Source organism: Oncorhynchus clarkii, chromosome 19 (assembly GCF_045791955.1).
Source record: "Oncorhynchus clarkii lewisi isolate Uvic-CL-2024 chromosome 19, UVic_Ocla_1.0, whole genome shotgun sequence".
In the NCBI taxonomy this organism is placed as follows: domain Eukaryota; kingdom Metazoa; phylum Chordata; class Actinopteri; order Salmoniformes; family Salmonidae; genus Oncorhynchus; species Oncorhynchus clarkii.
The window spans coordinates 36,140,322-36,161,435 of NC_092165.1; positions in this window are offsets into that span (position 1 = coordinate 36,140,322).

Below are 21,114 nucleotides of genomic sequence, written 5' to 3' on the forward strand. Positions count from 1 at the left end.
TCTTCACATTCACAACAGTTTCCCATACTGTGTGCAAGTGCACGAATCTAAGGTGACCCACATGCACGCCGTGGCCTATATGTAAAAATTGTAGGGCTGCTTAACATGCAATGTGATATGTATGTACTGGCTGTGACATAGTTTGACTGATAAATTGACATCTTGGAGATGCATATCTATGCCGCATGCAATGTCACAAATGTCACATATGATCGATCGTGCATCATACAGTCAGACTGAGAGGTCAATGGTATCCGAATACAGCTGTGGGGGAAGCAGAGCGCCCAGTCAGCACTTGGTCACACTTACTGTAAGTCACACCTCCCTCTTGGGGTTTGGTGATGAGAAGAGTTGCTGGTTGAACATGCATCACCCCACGTGACAGAGAAATCCCACAGTACAGCCACCACATACCTACATACTACTATATTACACATTACACCACAGCATTGTTGAATACTCGTTTCTGATTGGCAAGAAGGGCATTCTAGAATGGACATTAAAACCAGATAACGAGACAGTTGGAAAAAATGTCAGGACAGTTGGTAAAGATATCGGGATACCTTGCAATCATGACACAATATGCGCCTGCACATGCAGACTGTAGTTGCTACAAAGTTACAGAAAGCTAAACCAACAGCCACACAAGCTAGATACATTGTAAATGCAGGTCCGACGAGGAAACAACGTAAATAGCTAGCCAGCATTGATTGGTTTTTGCAGAGATGTATTTTTGGGGTGCATCTGATGACCTAACGTGGTGAGTGATGAACATGAATTTCTCCTGTCCCCTCCTCTGCTAAAGCTGTTAGCATGTTTCTAGTTTGACAAGCTGTTTTCAGCAACTGATATTTTTTATTTGGTTGCCATATTGGCAGGTTTGCTAGCAACAAACTATTTAGCTATCTTCTAGCCTAGTGTTTGATATGCAATGCAATCTCCTCGTAATTAGCAGTCAATGTTGACAAGTGTTGACAAAAATGACTGGGTTGCATCTCTAGCAGTTAAAAGATGAAAAAGTATGAATTTGCTTATCCCTTGTGTTGTCTTAAGGGTCAAAAATGACCCGCTACTCTGTTTAACAGCAGAGTAATGATATTTTTTTCAACATTAAATTTGATGGCTTTTCCTAGAGTGACCCCGACATTAGAAAAAGTGGAACATGGCCTTTGTTCATATTTCCATGAAAGCTGTACACCACCAGGGTACAAAGATTGTCTTAGAGTCATTTTTGCAGTTATAAAATAATTTACACACCACAAAAACCACAAACACACACTCACACACACAATGAGAAATGTAGATGATGTGTGCTACTGATTGAACTCAGACAAAACTAAAACTTTATTGTGCATGTGCAGCATCTCCCTTCCACGACCCCACACATGACCCCTCCACGACCCCACACATGACTCAAGTTCACAGAAAAAATAAACAACATTTCTGACAAAATAAACATTTCTTGGAAGCATTGTTTACTAATGGGGAATGCAGTTAGAGGCTATAAAGGTGCTGCAGATGACAGTCCCCCCAGTTCTCTCTTTGCTGAAGCCATGAGTGCATGTTTCAGTGCCCAACAGGTCGTAGATCAGATTTTTTCAGATGTCCAGGAGGAATAAGAGAACAATGACTTAGAAGAGGAGAAGGTATCTGAAGAAGAAGATGGGGAAGAATACAACCCAGAGCACAAGGAACAATCTTCAGATGGAGAAGAAATCCCCCATGCTGAAAGACATTTTTGTCAAATAATAGCAAAATAATATGGTCCTTGTCACCATATGACAACCAGGGCAGGATGGCAGCACAAAATGTCATAAAGATGACTCCAGTGCCCACAAGACATGCAGTTGCCCATGCCCAGGACATCGCCGCAACATTCTACATGTGCATCACACCAGCCATCTAAAAAATCATCCTGGAGATGACAAATTTGGAGGGTTTCCATAAATATGGACTGGAAAATGAAAACATTTACTGGAAAAGGATGGATGACCTCCCAACATAGGGCTGCAGATCTTAGCGGGTGTGTATAGGTCCCGAGTCGAGGCTACATGTAGTCTCTGGGATGCAGAGAGTGGAAGGGTGATTTACTGTGCCACGATGCCACTGAAAGTCTTTCAAACTTTCTCAAGAATGCTACGATTTGATAACCGTGAGTCAAGACCTGCAAGAGACAAACTGGCAGCCATAAGAGAGGTCTGGGAGTAGTGGGTGGAGAGTCTGCCAAACCTCTACAACCCTGGGCCTGAAGTACACATTCAGAGAAGGGAGCACCTGCCCTGCACAGCAGCCTCTGCAGCACTTGTGAAAGCTGTTCAGGGGGTTGAATCTTGTCCTGATCCACATGAGGCTGCAGCTGGGGCAGGCAAAAGGAGGAGATGCCAATTCTGCCCCCCACCCCAAAGAAGGACTGTAAAACCAATACTATGTGCTGCACATGTGAGAAATACATCTGCAAAGTCCATGCACACACACTTGCATACTGTCCTACATGTGCTAATTAGAGTTGATTGATAGAATGTTCTTCACATTTTTGTTTTGTGTCTATTATATTATTTTATTATTATTTATTGTTGTTGTTTTATACACCTTGTGGGTGGGGACAATGGTTACTTTTTTGGGGAGAAGACTAGTATTTTGCAGTTGAATTCCTCATTGTGCAGTATATAAGAAGATATCACTATGTTGCCAAAGAATATCAAGACTTTTATTGTTTCCCTTCAATAAAATGCCACCAAAACGGCTTCCTATACACATTCTTCTACTTTCTTAGGCTATATAAGTGCTATCTCTTGCTAAAATAATTCTGATTACACCTATGCAGTACCTTTAGTAATAATAATAATAATAAACCTCTACTTTAGTAAAGAAAACAATTATGACAGGTGTGTTGTAATAAAAACGAGTGATGTCCACTAATTAAATAATTTGGGTTTTAAAATTCAATTAAGATGCTTTATTTTAGGGGTTTACTGAAGGTGGGTCATTATTGACCCTTAGGACAAGGGGAGTATACAGAATGTTAAGACTACAGAAGGGAAATATAAATGTAAATTCAAAAAATACACTTAATATATATAATATATATATAACTGTGGTATAAGCGGGATAAACAGCTTAAACAAACGCAACGGAATAAACTTTGCTTTTATTCTGGCTGCAGAGAACATGACTGTGAAGTCGTAGCTAGTTGGCTAGCTAGCCGCAAGCAAGGGATAAGAACGTTGCCACTGAGCATGGCAACGGAAAGAATAAAGAACCAACAACTGGGTCGTGTCCCTAGCATCATAAAGATGAGAAAGTATGAATTTGTTTATAAAAATGAAAATATCAATGAAAAAGTATTTATACCGGTAAATGTGTGCCTCCATATTGTTTTCTTTGCCAACTGTGGTATAAGCGGGATAAACGCCTCCGTTTTGTACATTACCTTGGAAAAATGAACTCCTCAAAGGGACGAGGCGGAGTCTGAGTTGGCCATTATTTCCAAGGTAACGTACAGAATGCTGCCGTTTATCGCTTACCTATATAACACACCGGAGCACTAGTAGCGAGAGGTAGAAATAGAGGGGTGATAGAGAGACAGAGATGCTGAGAAAGGAGGTAGAGCTAGAGGGAGGGGGAAGGCCTAGAGAGAGAGGTAGCAAGAGGTTGACAGTTGAGGTAGAGAGAGAAGGAGAGCGACAGACAGTGAGGTTGAGAGAGGAGATACTGTAGAGGGTGAATGACAGAGATGGAGGGAGGGTGACACACGTTTCAAAGCTCCAGGCGAGACAAATCATTATGGTGATATTACGGTGTAAACGGCTCCAGCGGTTGTATGGGGAGACCGGGGAGAAGGGTCACGGCGGAATAAGTGTCACCGCGCTAGCTCGCTGCTTTGTGGAAACTAGAGAACATCTGGAGATGTGACCCCCCCCCCCAAAAGAGGAAGTGATCTCGTTTACATCCAACACGGGGGGTTCCCACCATGTCCCTGGCTGTTTAGCCCTGACGCCAGACAGACAGCACCACTGGGAAGGGAGATGATGGAGAGGAGCGTGAAGAGCGGGCTAACCAAATGACACACTTTACAGGGATTTGGCGTTTGTGTCAACACTGGATATCGTTGAGTTCGAAATAGGAAACAAGACTTGGCTGTCTCTACACACCTCTATCATATTGTTTCTCAGCAGTTGCTTATTTTACTCACCAGTGAAGCTCATCTTGGATACTTGGGGGTATCTATTGAGGCCTGTTTTTTTGGTTTTGAGATGGGAGGATAGGCATAACTCAGGACAAACATATATAGAACGCTGTTTACACAGGTATGCAAGAGAGTAGATTTTCCATCCTTGGGTAATTTAAAAACATTTCAATGTGTTTTTCTGCATTGTGAAAACTAAACAACAAATAACTTGATTTTATTTTAAGAAATCACCTCCTACATGCATTAGCTGCCCTTATCGGTATTAAACTGGGGAACAAAATTCAAGTGCTAAGTATCGGCCATCTGGCTCCAACCCAAGCTAGCGTGCCACAGAACAATTGCATTCATTAGGTTAATTTATCATGGTGGTAAGCTCAATTTACTTTGCCAGTGTCGAGCCTCGCTCATTAAGATTCCGCCTGCCGTTTCCTCGGGCCTTCTTGTGATCATTCACACAGGGTTCACACATTTCAGACCAGATAGGGAGCACTCTAGGGTTATCTGCCAGACCTAAACTGTTTAAATAAAGGAAGCAAAGAAGGAGGGATTATGGTGGCAAACGAGAGAGAATGAAGGGGGGATGTTAAGAATGCCGTTGAAGGAAAGAGAAAAAGATGAGATGGAAAAAAAAACTATAGCTCCCAGTTGACAGAATGCGTGGTGCTGGGTTGGTGGTATTAGTGGAAGGAGAGCGAGAGAGAGAAAGAGAGAAAGAGATGGAGGGAAGGAGGCACGTGACTAAATGTATTCTGATGAGTGAACAGCAGATGTCTCGCATGGAGCTCCTTTGTTGCCTGAACAGCAGGACCCTGCACTTCTATGGGCTCTCTTCACACTGCCTTCATTTGCCTGCCAGCTGCCAATTTAGAGAAGGGAGAGAGAGAGAGAGAGAGAGAGAGAGAGAGAGAGAGAGAGAGAGAGAGAGAGAGAGAGAGGGAGAGGGAGAAGGACAGAAAGAGAGAGCGGGAGAGAGAGAGAGAGCGAGAGAGAGAGAGCGAGAGAGAGAGCGAGCGAGCGAGAGAGAGAGAGAGAGAGAGAGAGAGAGAGAGAGAGAGAGAGAGAGAGAGAGAGAGAGAGAAAAAAAGAGAGCGAGAGAGAGACTTCCCATCTACTTCCTTCGTCGGCATGTCTCGGAGAGAAGCTGCCATGCCGTTCTCATCCCCTCAGCAGACCGCACAATTAGTGATCTGCGTAACCACCCACACCTCCACACACTCACTCTCTCACACAAAGGGCTTTGTCTTGTTGGTTGCTTTCAAATGAGGTGCTATGGACTTGGCTGGAGGCCAGTGCTGTATGTACCTCGACATTGTATGTTGGAGATATAGCAGGAACACATTTGGACTCTGTTTCACTGTTCCAGCTGATTGGGGGGTCGAATACAGCCCGTAGAGATGGAGTGACAGTGCCAGTTACACTATCATTAAAATGGGAATGCAACTTCTGAATGGTTATCCCTTACGGTCTTGTTAGAGTGGTGTTAAAGTGTCTATACGCCTCACAAAAGAACATGCACACAGACTTTCGCGACCACAGGCGGAGAAACTTGTGAATTGTGAACTCTCATTATCCTCTCAGGTGACGGTCTCAATAGACACACACTCTCATTAAGCACACAAAGCCCTCCGTTCATTAACGCCTCAGCGAAAACACATCCACAGCCCTCTGTTAAGTGCACTGGGGATGCTGTGGGCAGAGCTGTAGCCTTACTTCAACAGGCTCTATGTGTTAACACTCAAGGCCCGGTTTCCCAAAAGCTAAGTTCATTGTAAAAAACTTTGTCGCAGCATCATTAAATGTCCGAGCTGTTTTCCAAAACCATTGTTAATAAAGTTGAAAAACACTCTCTCTTCATTTTACCAACTGCCTCAGACCACTCAAACAGCTATGTGTGTCGTTAGATCATTTTTTTTTGCCCTTCCAAGTCACTTTACACGTGTTCCCAAGATCTCCGCAAAACATAGAATCGGGATGTTTATCAGTCTCTCTGTGACCGCCAATAACTTCAGAACGAAGTTGACTTCAAATACAAAGTTGCCAATGTCTTTGCAGTTGTTACAAACAAGTAAAGGATTAAATGATGCTACAAAAGATGAATGCAGTATGGCTACATATGCCTATCTATTTCAATCATATTAAAATCTATTTCATGTTCCTTCACGTGAGTTATTTTTTGCTAATTGTAGGCTACTGTCTGAAATGTATGCCTCAATATATTTCATGATGTGTAACAACATGTGCGCAATAAATCTACAATTTAGTGCATTGTAGGGTAGGCTAAACATTAGAATAAGCCACCTCAATACTTGCAGCCATGTGATATGTTCAACACCATTGTCCCCTCCAAGCTCATCACCAAGCTTAGGACCCTTGGACTGAACACCTCCCTCTGCAACCGGATCCTGGACTTCCTGACGGGCTGACCCAAGGTGATGTGGGTAGGCATCATCACCTCTGCCGCGCTGACCCTCAACACGGGGGCCCCACAGGGGTGTGTGCCTATTCCCCTCCTGTACTCTCCGTACACCCACGACTGCATGGCCACACATGACTCCAACGCCATGCTGACGACACGAAGGTGGCCGGCCTGATCACCGGCGATGATGAGACAGCCTACAGGGAGGAGGTGTGGGACCGGAACAACAACCTCTTTCTCAACGTCAGTAAGACTAAGGAGCTGATCGTGGACTATAGGAAAGGTGGGGGGGGGGGGGTTTCTTCACGCGCAGAGTCTTGAAGAAGGCACGACAATGCCTCTTCCCCCTCAGGAGGTTGAAAAGGTTTGGCATGGGCCGTCAAATCCTCAAAAAGTTATACAGCTGTACCATTGAGAGTATTTTGACTGGCTGCATCACTGCCTGGTATGGCAAAAGTACTGCCCTCAATCACATGGCGATAAAGAGGGTGGTGAGGACAGCCCAGTACATCACTGGTCCAAGATCCCTGCCATCCAGGAACTCTATATCAGGCGGTGTGAAAGGAAGGTTTGTAAAACTGTTAAAGACTCCGACCACTCAAGCCATGGACTGTTCTCTCTCTGCTTCCACATGGCAAGCGGTACCGGTGCATCAAGTCTGACACTAACAGGCTCCTAAACAGCTTTTTATCCCCATGCCATAACAAAATGGCTACAGGGACTATCTGAGTTGACCTTTGTATATGTATGTCTCTATGCACGGTCACAGGGCACTGCACACTAAGCACACTGATACTCCAACACACATGCAAAACACTCATTCCATAATTTTCTCACACACACATAATATGCACATACATTTATACTGACTCTACACACCCACTCACATACAATCCTCATATGGGCTACTGAGTGGCGCAGGGGTCTAAGGCACTGCATCTCAGTGCTAGAGGTGTCACTGCAGTCCCTGGTTTGAATCCAGGCTGCATCCCATCTGGCTGTGATTGGGAATCCCATAGGGCGGTGGACAATTAGGCCAGTGTTATCTGGGTTTGGCCAGGGTAGGCCGTCATTGTAAATAAGAATTTGTTCTTAACTGACTTGCCTGGTTAAATAAAGAAAAATACACTGCTGCTACTGCTATATATCCTGATGCCTAGTCACCTTACCCAATACATATCTACCTCTATCGATCCAGTACCCCCCCTGCACATTGTAAATATGGTACTGGAACTGACCCTGTATGCTTACTTGATAATGTTCTTATTTCTTATGTTTATATATTGTGTGTTTTTGTTCTACCTTGTTATTTTATTATTAAATATTAGTGCATGTGACATTAAAACTTGAATATCTCTAGGATCTAACCCATCTTCAGTACTGTGGAATAACTCTAATGTTAAGGTAAGATGTAAATGGAGAAAGCTGGTCCGAGAGCAGCACTGCCTTTCTTTCGATCCTATCAGTATAGTCACATGCCTCAAATACGCACTTAGCGGATGTTCTCTCTGTGTGGTGTTTTGGGAAACGTATGTTACATCTTCGGCCATTGTAGGAACGATGGATGCATGGTTAAAATACTTGAAATCCTAAGTTCCATTACTATAGGAAAACCGGGCCCAGGTCACTTCCAAACCATCACAGATCACCTGCTATACCTGTGACCAAATCACGTCACACCTCCAATCCAGTCTGTATCTCCCTGCTCTTTGAGTTGAAGAAAAGGTGTTATCTAAGCCAAGCGAAACTACTTGGAAAGTTTTACAAGAGATTGCTTTTTAGCTTTGTTGGAGACAAAGCTCTCTCACGCTTTGCCAGCTTTGTTTAGTTTGACTTTCACTCGTCCATTTTGCCATAATCCCTGTTTTCAAAGGCCAAAGTGATGTGGGGGGTATAGTGGTTTTTAGGGGCACATCACCCATTCTAGGGCCTTGTGCTGCATCAAGATACTGCAGCTCTCCATGTAGGACAAGATAATACATGTAATGATAAGCTACCACTGACTTTCCTAAATTGTTCTCACTTGTTACAGAACAAAGGCAAGAAGAGCAATTCCGTTTCCCCCCTCCAATGTCATTTCACAGAGCGAGGAGAAGAAGCAGAATATCCCATTTCACAGAGTTGGGAGGAATGATCCAAACTCTTTGATTAAGGCGAGGGTGGGGGAAGGGAGGGGTGTTCTATTTCATTTGGAATCGGAAGAGGCGCGAAAAAGAAGAGGATTAATCTTAAGGCCGTCTTTTTACTGCCTATCCACTCCTCCTGTCTGACAGTCAGAGGGCCGCCTTGTGAATAACGGTGTGTCCATCAGCCAGCGGCTCAGGCCCACAATGGGATTTTCTTGGGGATAATACAAAGCAGGGGGACAATTGATGGTTCATAATGTACCGTTTTAGCCTAGTGATAGCCGTCGCGGCCGTTGTGGAGAAGATGGTGTTAGCGCTTATCTACCACCGCTGTGTTGGGGTGTGACAGCAAAAGCTTTGCCATTGAATTTCAATTTATAAACACTACGTGCACAATGAGTTTGGAAAGCCGTATGTTCGAAGATCTATACCAGATTGTACAAGAAGTTGTAGTAGCAGGAGTTACAATTGAGTTCCCCTTTAAGCCGAAATCATGGGGTTGAAACAATAACATCCCTGCACCTGTTTCGGTTAAAAGCAGGAGGGATGAGCCTGGAGAAATTGAACCACTCTCAAATTCATAGACAGAGCTATGGTTGCAAGGACTGACCATCCATGGTATCAACATTATAGTATAACCATACTTTGAGGCTATATAGTGTTTGTCGACATTTCCTTTGTTTACAAATATTGAAATTGAACATGCTTATATTTTGGGTTCTGATGGGGAACGACAGTTGAACTAAGTTCATGAGGCATTCCCAAGTTATATTCTTCAAGACTCAATGGGACATAGCATTAATGTACAAGTCCAAAAATGAATGTAGCAACTACAGATTGCCCCTTTAATACCTGCATTTGTGGCATAAGACCATCTCATCAAAATGTAGGATTTTTTAATTCTGTACCTACTTTACTCTACTTGCTGATAGTACTTTGAACCATGAAATGGTCTTGCTAACAAAGTTGTCCGGGGCTCCAGTCATGTGAGCAGCACCTGTCTGAGGAGGGAGGGGTGGAGGAGGGTGTAGGGAGCTGCCGGTGGGATTCGTAGTGGGATGCTATCCATCAGTGGTTCCATTTGATATTTAATTTAGACTTTTATTGGCCTTATAGGATGGGCCATGTAATTTCTCACTGGCAGCCAGGGCTCGCTCTCCGAAGGGAAGGAGTATAAATTCCTCTCATCCGTGCAACACAGTCGAACCAAAAGCTCCACAGATTTACAGCTGTCTGGGCATAGTGGTGGACACTGGCTCAGATCTGTTCCCATAAGGCCATGTGACTTGGTTGCACCTGCTCCTCTCAGACATGAGTGTGAGGAAGGTTTTGTTTGTTGGTTTGATTTTGTGTATCGTCCTCAATGTTGTTTTTTTTGTCTCAACAGATGTCTTTTGATATCCTGTTTTGATATCATATTTTAAAGGGGAAATCAGCAGCTGAAACAATAACAAAGTGTCCTCCCCTGTTTCAGTTAAAAGCTGAATAACGGGCTGGAGAAATATAACCACTCTTTGTTTACATTTACTTTGTTTACAAACATTGGAGTAAAACAAGCTTACATTTTGTGTTCCGATGGGGTTACGACAGGTGAACTAAGCTCATGAGGCATTTAAAAGTTGTATTCTTCAAGAATCAAAGGGTGCATAGCATTCATTTATACGTCAAAAAATGGATGTAGCAACTGCAACTGTCACATGCAGCCTGTTTCGGTCATGTAGCATGTTGTCTTGACGTCTTCTATTCTACTACAAGCATTTCACTACACCCACATCTGCTAAATATGTGTATGAGACCAATAACATTTGATTTGATTTATTGTATTTATTGAGCATTTATCTGTCAGATAATTCATTTTTCTGGTGTACACATTGTTGCTATAGAGGATCATTTCCTCTTCAAAGCCATACAGCAAAATAAATGAATATAACATTAATCAGCAGGTTTAGTAGTATTATGCATATATGTTTTTTATTCCCATGAGTTATGGAGGCAGAAAGACAGGCAATATTCTGGGAGGGTAATTTTGAAGGACCAGCACCAAGTTTTATAAACTAATCCCCTCCTAATGGTCCTTTTAATGTAATTTATAGCACCATTCATTACCCTTTTTGTATTAGTAATTATTTCTAAAATACCAAAGAGCCATCTTTTCTTTCCTGGTCTTTCCTCACTTCTGATTTACCGGTGCGGCTCTGGCCTGACGCCGTCTTCCCGAGGTGTGACATTTCAAAATATTTATAGCTCTGCCACGTTAAAGTCCTGCTCTCCTCTGAAGGTGACCGACCAGTCTCCACTTCTATTCCACACCAATGTCATTAATGGAATCTGCGCTTGCCTTGCTTGTTCTCCTTATTTATCCACGTAGAGATGTTGGAAACACTGGGAGAAAACAGAAAGATACTGGCCCCCACCACCTCATAAACACACACTCTAGAGTCTATACCCATTCCCAGGATGCATTGCACCAGGCGATGGGAGACTGTTCCATGCCAAAGCACCAAATCTTTAATATTTTATTGATCCGATTTAAACCTTCTGCCCAAAGTGGCAATTAAAATTCAATTAAACTGACTGAAAGCATCATATTACATTTCAGCTCTTTATGAGCTCTCGCAGATAATGCTGGAGGACAAATCTTGGATATAATCACACCCTTTTTAGATTATATTATCCTGTTCCTTCACAATAAAAGTGACACTTTTAGGTATACTTTCAATATTTCTTAACTACAACCCTCTAATGAACACATTTAATAGCTATTAAATCAAATATTATTGGGTATTTTAATAAAGTGAACCGGGTGCTTTTGTTTTACACACTGCATGAAGGGAAATGATTGGAATTAGCTCTCTGGTCTGTGTCTAATTCTAGAGAAACCCTCCAGTCTCTAATTGCTATGGACAAAAGTGATAAAAGAGGATGGTGAACTCCCCTTCCTTGTGCTTTTCTAGGAATCCACACAGACATGTAGTCTTCAATGTGTCATGGTCAAACTGACAGTCGGTTCACTTAAACCACAACCTCTCTGTGTATCTCAGGTGTGTTCACAGCTGGGACAAAAGTGTATTCATAAAATATTATCACGAAATGCAAACCAAGAAGATACATTGCCTTGTTTGTAAAGCCGCCATTGCTATAGATTGAAAGAGTCGGCGTGAAAGTGAATGAAATTCTACAACAACATGATTATTCATTGACTGTCTACCATATCAGGTCAGTCCAACAACATCTGCTTATGCCTTTACACCATACAGTCACACTTAGGGTTAAAGGTCATCACGAAACCATAGTGAGGCCAGTGATCCTAAAGCATCCCCAAAGTAAGCAGGCTATTTAGATAGGCCTACACCTCTGGCTCTCTGTGTGAGAGTGAGAGGTGGTTGATATTACCACCTCTCACTCTCGGTTTCCTCATACCTGTTTGCTCTGTGTGATTATTCTCCTCAGCTCTCCCAGCAGCCCTGCTCCAGCCTCCTGCCTCGGTGATAAAGATATTCATTTACCTGATATGAGAATCTTGTTCAACTTGGTCCCAAATTACTCTAGAGAGCCCGAGATGGAGAGAGAGGGGGAGGAGCGGTGGGGGAAGAGAGGAAGAGGAGAGAGAGGGGGAGGAGCGGTGGGGGAATAGAGGAAGAGAGAGGAGAGAGAGGGGGAGGAGCGGTGGGGGAAGAGAGGAAGAGAGAGGAGAGAGAGGGGAGAGGGGGGAGGAGCGGTGGGGGAAGAGAGGAAGAGAGGAAGAGAGAGGAGAGAGGGGGGAGGAGCGGTGGGGGAAGAGAGGAAGAGAGAGGAGAGAGAGGGGGAGGAGCGGTGGGGGAAGAGAGGAAGAGAGAGGAGAGAGAGGGGGAGGAGCGGTGGGGGAAGAGAGGAAGAGAGAGGAGAGAGAGGGGAAGGAGCGGTGGGGGAAGAGAGGAAGAGAGAGGAGAGAGGGGGGGAGGAGCAGTGGGGGAAGAGAGGAAGAGAGAGGAGAGAGAGGGGGAGGAGCGGTGGGGGAGAGAGAGGAGAGAGAGGAGCGGTGGGGGAGAGAGAGAGAGGGAGGAGCGGGGAGGAGCAGTGGGGGAAGAGAGGAAGAGAGAGGAGAGAGAGGGGGAGGAGCGGTGGGGGAAGAGAGGAAGAGAGAGGAGAGAGAGGGGGAGGAGCGGTGGGGGAAGAGAGGAAGAGAGAGGAGAGAGAGGGGGGAGGAGCAGTGGGGGAAGAGAGGAAGAGAGAGGAGAGAGAGGGGGAGGAGCGGTGGGGGAAGAGAGGAAGAGAGAGGAGAGATGGGGGGGACTGAAAAGTATGACATGAAATATGAATCTAGTCCTAAATGCCATAAAACACCCTGTGTGGTGTAATAACAAAATAAAGGGATGTAGCAAATAAAAAAAGAAAGAGTCTTGACTATGTGTTGAGCGATCCCTGCTCCCATGCAGTCCCTACTCCCATGCAGTCCTTGCTCCCATGCAGTCCCTGCTCCCATGCAGTCCCTGCTCCCATGCAGTCCCTGCTCCCATGCAGTCCCTCCTTATCACGATACAAATGACTTCATAGCAGGTGTTTTGAGAGGAAGGGGCTCAGAGATTCAGATTCAGTGTTTAATAGCCACGTGGAGAGGGTTGCAGGTGATTGCAGGGTACAGTGAAAATATTAGGCCTAAGTGGAATAAAATAATGAAAATGCTCATAAAAAAACAACATGAATAGAAAATAGCACTATAGCGCTAAATACATCATAACAACTGATGAATAAATAAATGTCCATTGGGGTGGAGGCAGAGTAAAGATTGTTGAAGGGGTGGGGGGGAATGACATAGGGGGAGCAGCATGACCATTGAGGGGGGGTGGGGACCAAGTGAAATAAAAACAATAAAAAATATAATTAAAAAATTAATGACATACATTTTAACAACTGCAACAGTGATGAATGTCGTTCGGGTGGGGGCAGAATAAAAAGTAGGACGGGAGAGGGTCTTATACACATGATGAAAAGGCGTGTAGCCAAGAGTATAAATTCCGTGAGTTAGACAGTCGGTGTTTTGGTAATAGTTTGGGAGTACGGTTCTCAAATTACTTTTGTTAAAGTCCCCCGCAACAATGAACGCTGCCTCCGGGAATACTGTTTCCAGTTTGTTTAGGGTCGAATGAAGATTTCTGAGAGCTTTTTTTGGTGTCGGCATGTGGCGGGATGTACACAGAAGTCTCTCGGAAGGTAAAGAGGGTGACATTTGATGAAGTATTCTAAATCAGGGGAGCAGAAGCGCGTTCCTGTACGTTTCTCCCGTCGCATCATGTGTTCTTGGTCATAAAGCAGAGCCCACCTCCTTTGGTCTTGCCAGAGAGAGCCTGCTTCCTAGCCGCTCTAAAAAACTGTAAAACTGCTTGTATATAATCCGTTTGGATGTCGGAGGAAAGCCAATTCTCAGAAAAACTGAGTATGTTGCAGAATCTGATGTTTCTCTGGAAGGAGATCCTCGCTCTGAGTTCGTCAAGTTTGTTCATTAATGATTGAACATTGGCGAGTAGTACGCTCGGTAATGGAGGAAGTAGTACGCTCGGTAATGGAGGAAGTAGTACGCTCGGTTAATGATTGAACATTGGCGAGTAGTACGCTCGGTAATGGAGGAAGTAGTACGCTCGGTAATGGAGGAAGTAGTACGCTCGGTAATGGAGGAAGTAGTACGCTCGGTAATGGAGGAAGTAGTACGCTCGGTAATGGAGGAAGGGGGCTGTGGTGAAAAAAGTACCCAATTGTCATACTTGAGTAAAAGTAAAGATACCTTAATACTCAAGTACTCAACCTTTTTACTCAAGTAAAAGTGAAAGTCACCCAGTAAAATACTACTTGAATAAATAAAAGTATTTGCTTTTAAATATACTTAAGTATCAAAAGTAAATGTAATTGCTAAAATATGTATAAAAAATAAGTATCAAAAATAAAAGTAAAAGTAGAAATACTTTCAAATTCCTTTTAAGCATACTAGACGGCACCTTATTGGTTTTTTATTTTATTTACGGAGAGCCAGGGGCACACTCCAGCACTCAGACATCATTTACAAATGAAGCATTTGTGTTTTGTGAGTCCGCCAGAACAGAGGCAGTAGGGATGACCTGGGATGGTCTCTTGATAAGTGCGGGAATTTGACAATTTTCCTGTCCTGCTGTACCGCTCGTCCTCTTCTTCTGACGAGGAGTCGCAAGGATCGGACCAAAGCGCAGCGTGGTACGTGTTCATGACGATATTTATTCAACTCAGAACACTAAAACAAAAATAACAATGAGAATGATATGAAACGAAAGAGTCCTGTCTGGTGACATACACAAAGACAGAAAATAAACACCCACAAAACACAGGTGGAAAAAGGCTACCTAAGTATGATTCTCAATCAGAGACAACTAACGACACCTGCCTCTGATTGAGAACCATACCAGGCCAAACTCAAAAACCAACATAGAAAAACAAACATAGACTGCCCACCCCAACTCACACCCTGACCATACTAAAACAAAAACAAAACAAAGGAACTAAGGTCAGAACGTGACACCTGCTAAGCATTCAAAACGTAAGACGTTTCTTTTCTTCGGGAATGTAGTGAAGTATAAGTTAACATTATCAAAAATATAAGTAGCAAAGTAAAGTACAGATACCCCAAAAAACTCAAGTAGTACTTAAGTATTTTTACTTAAGTATTTTTACTTAAGTACTTTACACCTTTGGACGGGGGGGCCCGGCGTCTTAATCTTACTAAGACCCTGCCACGTCTACCTCTCTCACGGAGTCTTCGATTCCTACTCTCCGGTAAGACTCCCGAGCAGCTCGGTGCCTCGCCAAAGAAGCTAGTCCATTGTTCCGGCGTGTCAGGGAATTTGGGGAGGTTGGGTGGACGGTGAGTACCCAGTGATTTGTATTCTAATAGTTCTACCCGGGTGTATGTAGTAATGCACGAAACAAACTGATTATGAATATTAAAGAAAAACACTAGAAAAAACACTAGAAAAGGTTGAAAATTACAATGTTTTATCAGAGCTCGATGAGAGGCGCCCTCTGTCGGTGCCATCTTAGCGGGGGTGGAGGGATAAGGGGGGGGGGGGGGGGGGGGGGGGCTGGATTGGCCTCTCATCCAGAAAATGACAGTACAAATCCAGTACAAATCCACCCCTTTTCTCCCTAATGATGAGATTCATATCACTTTAACTTTGTCTGAATGAGGAAGCTTGGCATGGAGCGTACAGCGTTGGCATCCATCCACTAACTCATCCACTGGGAAGGACGGATGAGCGGCTCAGAGAGAGACAGAGAGAGATGGAGAGAAAGATGAAGGGAGGGAGAAAGAAGAGGAGAGAGAGAGGGGAGAAAGAGAGATGGAGAGAGAGGAGAAAGAAGAGGAGAGAGAGAGAGGGGAGAAAGAGAGATGGAGAGAGAGTTGGCATCCTCTCAAAGGCATTCTCACAGTTAAAAGGGTGAAATGAGATGCATGGGAGATGCTGGGCTCGTCGTTCCTCCTCGTCACGTAGCCAGCCCATCCCCATCTCCTCTCTCTCCTCTCTCTCTTCCTTTAATTTTGTTTGAGTATATGGCTCACTCATCTCCGTTTTTATTGACTCAATCTCAGGGAGCGCTGTCGCTCTCTGTAACACAACCACCGTGCAAGGCACATCAGGCAAGTTCTTGATTCTGTACTCAGTAATTTAAAGCCTTTATGGAATTGCAATTTCAAGGCTCACTGCTTGTTTTTCTAAAATGTACTCAAGGAATTAGTTACTCCAGCCACAAATCAGTTGAATTTATGCACAGTTGTAATACACTTTATGGCCTCATGGTACATTGCTTCAAAAACAGCAGATGTGAAATTATGATAAATATAATGAGGGTTCTCTTTTTTCTCTCTCCCTCTCTCTTTCCACTTCCTTCTCTCTCACTCTCTTTCCACTTCCTCTCTCTCTCTCTCTCTCTTTCCACTTCCTTCTCTCTCTCTCTTCACTGTGATCTAGTGAAGGAGAGAGGGACGTGAAGCGTGTTTACTTACCCTATACAATACATTTAATGTCTTAGTCAGAGCCGCCGACTAAACCTGATTAATGCCCTCATCTCTTTTATTAAAGATAAGAGTGGCACTGCAGTCAGGAGATAGAGAGCGGCACATACCGTAAATCTCAGGCAAAATGAGCAGTCAAATAATCACTCATCAGAAATGAAATCTACATACATTAACACTAACAGTCAGTCTGCCGTGGCGTGGACAAAAACATGGAGATGGAGCCTAGGAAGATGGGGCTGCTGGTAGCTAGTTTATCAATGTTTAGAGGGGGAGTCAGGAGGGGAGAAGGGGGTAATATAGTGCTCGTTTCTCAGTGTTTAGATGGGGAGATGCAGGTAAGTGGGTGGTGTTTTCAGGGGGGAGGGGTTTACTGTCCCACGAACTGGGATAAACCAAATACCCAATCATGTGTCCTGCTCCAAGCAGCCACCCAGTCATTACATTAAGAGCAATGAGCGGGGGTGGAGGGGGGTGAAGGGGGACACACCATTAAGCATCGCCGGAGAAGGACATAATGTTGATCCATTCTTACAATTAATCAGCCGCATGGATTAGACAGTGATGGGTGACCCTGCACTGCAGTGACAAAATGATTACTCATCCCGTGTTTGGGATCCAGAGTCCCCCTCCCCGCCACCCCCTTCTAATACGCCTCAGAGGCACCCTGATGGAACCCCATCATTTATTCTGTCTCTCTCCCTGTCAGCTGTAAACCTGTCTTCTGTCTTCTGACAGAAAGTGAACATTATCTGTATTCCCGAGATGTTTAACACTGGAATGTAAAAATGGAAGACTGTGATAATGTTCTTGCCAACATCGTAGCTCCGCCACCCCCCCCCTTCTGACTTCGTCTCTCCATCTGCCCCTCCCCATCCCCTCACATACCCCATGACGAGCGGCATATGTCAAGATAAAACATGCGTGGAAAATTAAAAATAAACACATAGTTTGATTGCTCTTTGTTTTGCCATGAAGGAAAGATACAATTATATCTTCATGTTGAAATGGAGCATTTCTAAACAAAGGGCTCTATTCAACTCGTATCGCGGAAGTTGAGCGTCACGGCGTGATTGAAATTTCATTGAAAAGGACCTTTAGATTTCTATCGCACAATCCGCAATGCTTCAGCGATACAGATTGAATAGAAGCATTTTTTCCCCTTCCCCTCCTCATAGCTCAGCATCTGGCAGGAACAGGCTGAGTAATCATCTTGACGGCGGAAATTACCAGGAATTGATTCAGGATGCTTGATAAAAGTCACCAAAATAATAGTTTGTGTCAAACCATAGCAGAAGGGTTGTGGGGGCATCAAGTGTCTGGCTCCACCCAAAATATGGATTAAGGTCTATTGCAATACATAAATGGTTTTATGACAATAATAATGGCCCTTCTGACCGATCCGTTGGTGCTTCTGACCATACATCTTACATTCTTACATTCTACCTTGTGTTATCCTCCAATAAGTATCCTCCACGTTGCTCTTCTGTCCACCTTTTATTCATAATATCCCTTTCATGCTATCTAGTAGTCCATGCAACAATGTATCCAGTGCTTCCACCCCATCGTCCGCTACCTCTCCACTACCCCTCCTCATTCTCCCTCTGTCCATATGGCAATCTGGTCACCTGTCCCCCGCTCATGAACTTGGTCATTAGTTCCTTCATTAAGCCAGGGTCTTAGAGCTCACTTGTCTGGAACAGGTATGGCCATCCAGGCCTCCGCGCAAGGCCCAATATGCTCCATGTTATTCTAGGATCATTTACGCTAGCGAAGCCCCGGCAATTTCTTGAAGCTCATTGGCTTAGGGAAGTCTCATCTCCTCGACAACGAGATACTATCCCATAAATGCGAAGATTGTTAGGGTTAGTTGGATCATTGTGCATAAATACTCTTTGATTGTGCATAATATTGAGATGACAATGGTGCATACTATATTGAGATGGGGAAAAAAGAGAAGTATGTTATACTTCTCTATTACAATGTGTTCATTATACCTTTATGTTATGGGAATTAAACCTCTAAATATGACAAATAGTACCTTAAACTACATCCACGTATCATAATCAATCTGCAGTCTCTGGATGAATGAGTACATGAACTTCAGTTTCCATGTAGACACTTTAATGGTACAATGATGTATGGCTGAAAGTAACTTTTAATGCACCGAGCTATAAGCAGTTTATGCTTTAGGGTCTAAAGCAAATTGTCAGTGCCGTTGGCTTTAAAGTGTGTTTAAAACAAGGCCTATTTTCATGTAATATTAATAAGACATTCATAAATGGCCTTTAGTTGTGACCGATCTCTCATCATTAACAGGACTCTCCTGAAACATACACCGGTGCTGAAACAGACACAAGCCAACAGCTGAGGCAGGGACTCAACTGAACTGGATGGGTCCCCAGGCTAGCATTCACACTCACAATAACTTCATCACAGCTTAGATACCTTTCACCATGCAGTGCCAGTGCTGTGCTGGCACAATGAATTTAGAGCCGGTGTTTACTTCCTAATTTTCTCGAGCAGAAATAAACTGAGCTTGCTTGAGAATACATCACCTTCCCCATGGGAGGCCTTTCTCCCTACGAGAGACGGGCGTTTTGGAAGAGGTTACGTCACACAGCTGCCGTAACTGAGCAAAGCACCTCGAGGAAAGACATGTTGTCAGAGCTCATTAATCATGGCCCACCATCGGAAACAGATTCCCTTCATAAGCAATTTCACTCATTAGAGCCATGGTGCTCATTGGTGCTACCCACAGTGAGACAGAGAGAGGGAGTGAGGGAAAAGGAGAGAGAGAGCAGGAGAAAGAGAGGGAGACTCATTTACAAGGCAGGAAATGAAAGTTCCACTTAGTTGAGGGATAGGTGAGAGTGAGATGACAGCTTGTACACAAGTCTGTAAACAAGAATCAATCAAGGCTCGAGGTACCCATAAACACCTGTATCCCCATAAACTCTGATGTCCCCACAAAACATAATGCCCCCACAAAACCCGATGTCCCCATGAACACCCATGTCCCCACAAACCTGATATCCCCAAATAACACCTGGGCTCAACTTTTGCAGTGACCTCTAATTTGGCTCCTCAGGATTCCTGAGACGTAGACATAACATTCACAGGAATTGTTTGGGTCCTTATAGGCATAAACCCCGCTCTCCATCTCTCCAGACCCTCTGATGTCTGGCGTGGTGACTAGTGGCCTCCCATAGAGCCTGACATGCCATCAGTTAATCATTGGACTCTGGGTTAGGATCAGTTTCAAAACAAAGCTGACCCAACTAAGATGTATAAGATATATCTTTTGTATAAATCATAGTATAATTGCATGCATATTTTTATTTTAGAGGCAAATCTGAATCTGCTTTTGGGTGACTTTGCTTGCAGATTTGAATGACCTCACTCACTCACATAGTGCTATCCCATAGTGCCACTATTATTTCCAATTCCTGTAGATCCTCTTCCAACGGTGCGTCTGAGATGGTGGAACCACTTCATAATCCCCTATCCTGTCTCAGTCATTACTCTGTTCGGGGCTCCAGCAGACATCCAAGGTCTCACTCTGTTACTTCTCTTGAAGTGGAGCCAACAACCACATTGCTTAATAAATGGTGACAAACACAAGTCAGCACTCTCATCAGCAGCATCCCATGGCAATGGGAACAGGGGGAAGGACACAAAGATTAGCCATGTAAGTGGTCAGGTAGGGGAGGAGGGAGGAGGGGAGAATGGAAGGGGGGTGAGGGAGGGAGAGTGGGCAAAACAGACTACCTCATATAACCCATTCTATTTTTATGGTATAACCCTCCACTTAGTTCCTTTACCCAGCCCTTCCATATCCAAATCAAGTGTTATTCACTGTCTGTTTATGGTTACTTAGGGCTCCCGAGTGATGCAGCGGTCTAAGGCACCACATCTCAGTGCAAGAGGTGTCACTATAGTCCCTGGTTTAAATCCAGGCTGTATCACATCCAGGCGTGATTGGGGGTCCCATAGGGTGGCGCACAATTGGCCCAGCATCGTCCGGATGTGGCCGAGGCAGGACTTCATTGTAAATAAGAATTTGTTCTTAACTGACTTGCTTAGTTAAATAAAGGTTCAATTAAAACGCGCTGCCTTCAACCTCAGATCTTGGTATTATTTATTAGGCTGCTGTGTAGGGGGTTGCTGATTGCCTGTTTGACCATTCAGCCATCCATGCTTTTATTTATTTTAAAAAATGTTAAAGAGAGGGTCACCATATCTTCATCCTCCCTCTAGGTTAGCACTGTGACAGTCAGATTACTCAACTCAAGCTACAGTCCAACATCAAACTGAAGTCTGAAGCTTTGATCAGTAATGGTGACATAATCTTAGTCATATGAAAGCT